Raw genomic sequence first — 4851 nt, forward strand, 5'->3', positions numbered from 1 at the left:
CTTCTGAACAAAGGTTCAAGGAAGAGCCTAGTATATCCTGGGTGGTTCCACTTGCAAATCAATAGTTAGAAATTCTACCAAGAAAGCTTGAGGCATAGTTCTAATTCTTATATCCATGCCCTTTGGATAAGAAAACAATCCATTTTAGGGGCAGCTGGGTGGCTCACTTGGTTCACTCTGACGTTTGATTTCGGCTCAGGTCTTGATTCCAGGGCTGTGGGATTGAGCTCCACGGAGAGCTGTGAGCTGAATGTGGAGCCAGCTTAAGATTCTTTCTCTCTCTCTCTCTCTCTCTCTTTCTGTCCCTCTGCCCCTTTCCCCTGCTTGTGCTCTCTCTCTCTCTAAAATACAAACAAAAAAGAAAAGAAAAGAAAACAATCCATTATTATAGGCTGCTTGAATCCAGCCAAGTATAATAGGATGCCTACAGATTTAAGGATATGACTCGATTCTCTACAAAAAATGACGGCAGTATACACGTTATAATGTACATTTAAACCATTATCTCCATGTATTTAAGAAATGGTATAATCTTTGTCTGGGCTTACTTCAGGGGCTGTTGTAATCAGCAAATTATGCTTTTTATTTTGAATGGGGACAGATAAGAGAGCAAAGTATTTCCGTCATTCTGTTGAATGGAGATGTTCTGATGGTTAATAATAATTTTAAAAACCATTTTGCGAAGTTAAATTCACCTTTCACGATATGCTAATACAGGGTTAAGCTCTATTGGTTCTTTTTTTCTGCTCTTTAAAACTTATGACATATCTGAAGGGTGAATTTGGCATTAAACCAACATTTTCCTATTGTCAGCTCTGCAGAGTCAATATATCATAGTCCCAGAAGAGAAGCTTGTGTGTTCCTCTTTGCCTCCACCATCATTAACAAAACTGACAGCAACGCGCTAATTCCAGAACTGTTCCTGTGTTACTGATATGGAAAGCAGGAAGGACTGAGCCTGATTGTCAGATGTCAAGTCGGGTTTCCATTACTGACAAATAAATACCTGCATAGTTTGACTTGGAAAGAAGGACCCAAATGGTCAGAACATTGTACGTCAGAAAAAAAGTATTTCAGGAAAATGCAATTACAGCACCTTTTCAGAATCTGTTTCTTCCTTTACATATCAAGGAAAAAACAAAAGTTTATTTTATGTATTTAGTTTTTTGAGAGAGGGAGAGAGAAAGTGGTGGGGGGTCAGAGAGAGAGGGAGAGAGAGAGAATCCCAAGCAGGCTCCGGGCTGTCAGTACAGAGCCCACGTGGGGCATGATCCCATGAACCATGAGATCACGACCGGAGTCGAAATCAAGAGGTGGATGCTGACCGACTGAGCCATGCAGGAGCCCCCAAGGAGAAAATGGAAGTTTAAATAAAAACAAGGGTGCTTTATGGACCAAAAAAAAAAAAAAAAAAAAAAAGGAAGAGGTTTAATACAGCAAGAATTACATTTCAGTGTTTTTTCATCATTTTTGAAAAGAAACACAACATTCCTTACAATTGTTATATTGTTAAAAGCAGCTTGAACTGTTTTTAGGTTCGTCTTCTCTGGGTCTGTGGCTACTTCTGTGCAGAAAGGAGAGATTCTAGTTCTTTCTCCCAGTTCCAAAGTAAGACAAGCAAGTATCCCAAGGGTATGGTCTTCCAGGTAGGGTTTGAGGACTATTATTGGTGGACTCAAACATAGATTGTTCTCTAAAAGGCTTTCAGAATTTCTCCCGAATGATCCTCCCTTACCCTTCGGAGTGCCAGGAGGTAACTGGTTATGGGGTTTGTTCGCCCAGTGTCCGTCCCCCAACTTCCTTCCAAATAGAACTCTAATTTTGTTTGGGGGAAAAAAATTTGTCCTGCTGAAAAACTTTCTCATCCTTCTTTCTTCTTCTTCTTCTTCATCTTCTACCTCCTCACCATCAGTCTCTCCATCTTCCCCCACCACAACCCACCACAACCCACCACACACACTTGGGAGCCAGAGGTAGCCATGTGATCATTCAGGTCACTGATGTGGAAGTAGAATTGCTGAGTACACCTTCCAGGCAAACCCTGTGGAAAGGAAACTGATCTAGGGGCACCTGGGTAGCTCAGTCAGTTAGGCGTCCCACTTCGGCTCAGGTCATGATCTCACAGTTCATGAGTTCGAGCCCTTCATTGGGTGGGCTCTGTGCTGACGACTCAGAGTCTTGAGTCTGCAATGGATTCTGTGTCTCCCTCTCTCATACCCTCCCCTGTTGTGCTCTCTCTCTCTCTCTCTCTCATAAATGAAGAAACATTAAAAAAAAAAAAAAAACAAAAGAGGGAAGTGACCTAGCTGGTGAAAAAGAACATGGAGTTGGAGTGGAGTAGCCATGTCGGCCGCAGAAATACAAAATACAAACACAAAAAAGCCTGGAGTATCAGCTCTGAACAGCTCCCCTGTACCTCTGGGTTACATTCAAATCATAAAAATCATCCTCATACCCCAAATTTGTTTCAGCTTTTTCTTTCCAGCTTCCCGTTACTTATAGACAAGTTTCCTTCCTTGTCACAGGAATATTTTAGAGCAGAATATTCAAAAGCAAAACACACCAGAGTCTTTAATGAATGGCATTTCCCTAGGCTAACTTGCTTAATTATGAGGATGTTTAGTTAATATACAAATTATGAAGCTTGAAATAATTGGCTCTGATCAGCATCCTCATTATTATCATTAAAGAGATTTTTATTCAGAACTCATTTGCATTGGGAAGCTTGCTCAGCTATTTACCTGGTGAATGGTTCTTTACACTGGAAGCCTCTCTCAGCCCTGGAAATCACTGAGAAGAATCCGCAGGCTTCAGGACGAGGATACAAGGGTAGAGCCTTAGAGATGAGTAACTTTCTTGGAGGTGTCAAGTGTGATGATGCAGTTTCCATGAACGTTGTTACAAATGATCTTTAACAAAGACTAGTTATTGTGAGAGTTGATACGGTGTAATATCCTTACATATTAAAGCAAAGTGAGGCTTGTCACATCATTATATGGTTTGTAACAATGTCATTCTCATCCCGATTCCTAGACGCTTTCTTGAGTGGGCCAGAAAATGAGTTCCACTGATCAAGCTGGGAATTTCTTCTCACTCTGGGCATGCCCATGGGTGTTTCACAGTGTGGAATACTGTGTGTTCTGTTTCTTGAAAGAGGGGGGGAAAAGCTGAGGACTGCTTTACACACAGAGAACAAAACTCCCTAACGCGTACCTTCAGCAGTAGAACCTTGGCAGCAGACGGGGAATTCTGTTCTACTTATTTTCAGTGGGCATGGTTGGGGGTGAGTTACTAACCCTTCAGGGACAGATCATTGTCTCAAGGGCAAGGACTTGGAGCTTTTTATGTTTACCAGAAGTGGCGTGAAAGAAAAAGTTGAGAAACACTGCCGAAGAACCCTTGTATAATATGTCTCTCTTGGCTGATGTCCAGTCCAAGGACTTGGCAGCAGTGGCCTGAATTTTCAGTGAACTGAAAAATGTCATGAGGCTGTGTTCAAGGCCAGTGGGGAGCGAGGGCAGCGATTGTCTTCCTGGCCGTTGGGCATGGCTCTCCTGGTTCCCTTACGCTTTTGCTGACTCGGGTACTTACGTTGAAATCATTTCTGTTAGTGTCAGACACCTTGATCCATCCATCTGCAATGACATTATGTCTTGGGCACTGAATCAATCTGTATTTCTGGGGCACCTGGGTGATTCAGTTCGTTGAACATCTGACTGCATTTGGGCTCAAGTCATGATCCCAGAGTCATGGAATTGAGCCCCATGTTGGGCTCTAAATGGAGCATAAAGTCTGCTTAAGGTTCTCTCTCTCTCTCTCTCTCTCTCTCTCTCTCTCTCCCTCTGTCCCTCTCCTCTGCCTGAGCTCTTTCTCTCTCTAAAAAGAAAAAAAAAAGAACCAAGGAAAAAAATCTGTATTTCCTTCCCATCTGAATTAGCTGGGATTAGCTTCCACTGCACATACGAGTGAGACCTCAAATAGCACCGGCTTAAATAATATAAAAGTTAAATTCTCTTTTAAGTAGGGTAAATGAGAAGTAGTGAGTCAAAGACTGATACAGTTCCTTCCAGTTTTCTGCCCCACTTTTTCTAGGAAGGGTCTACGTTTTCCTGTGCTGTACAGTAGGATGAGGGAAGACAAGGAAGCAGCGTGTCTGCCTTGGAAGGAGACGGTACGTACCAGAGGACAGGTGGGCTTTGTGTCATTGGCCAGAATGTCCTCACATGTTTGCATCCAACTGCAAGGGAGGCTGAAAAATAGAGTCCTGGTTCTGAGTTCTTGGATTCACTCTGATCAAGTCAGGACTCTGTCACCAAATAAGGGGAGAAACTATTGGGAAGTGCCCGCTGTTGCTGATGCTATTTGCAAATAAGTGTAATTGTGGGGACAGCTATTTGTAAATGCACTGATTTCAGCATATGCGCTGTAACCCATGGCCCATCAGTCACCTGAAAGGCTGTGTCTGCTCCCAGGGGATTTACGGAAGCCAGATGGTGGCCAGTTACCAGCCATAGGGGTTTAAGTTTTCTCTACTGCTTTTGTTTACCTTGATTCTATAGATGACAGGGCTCTAATTTCTCTTTTTTTCCCCAGGCCCCTTTCCATTTAGTCAAATTGCTTTGGAGATAGGATACACGTCTTCTCCTGTCATGGTGGATACTTGATTATTTCTGAAGACTATCAGGGTGCTCTTCAAACATAGATCCGTTCGCTGGGCACATTCCAGGAGCTCGATCATGAAATGTATTAAAAAGCTTTGGTGTCCATATGAAGAATCAAAATAAAGGCATACCAGTAAAAAGTAGTAAAAGGCTTCTAAAGTCTCCTGGTTGGATAAAGAATGCCATCCAA

The 4851-nt window shown here is 42.6% G+C and overlaps 1 long non-coding RNA gene across 1 annotated transcript in view; it reads right to left on the bottom strand.

Moving 5' to 3' along the window:
* LOC115293867 overlaps positions 1–274 on the bottom strand; it is a 35610-nt gene extending 35336 nt beyond the window's left edge. Inside the window, exon 1 of the long non-coding RNA XR_003909637.1 lies at positions 168–274. This is a non-coding gene — a long non-coding RNA (uncharacterized LOC115293867). The remainder of the gene's footprint in view (positions 1–167) is intronic.
* Positions 275–4851: the final 4577 nt, after the last annotated feature.

Source organism: Suricata suricatta, chromosome 6, assembly GCF_006229205.1.
Source record: "Suricata suricatta isolate VVHF042 chromosome 6, meerkat_22Aug2017_6uvM2_HiC, whole genome shotgun sequence".
NCBI lineage: Eukaryota > Metazoa > Chordata > Mammalia > Carnivora > Herpestidae > Suricata > Suricata suricatta.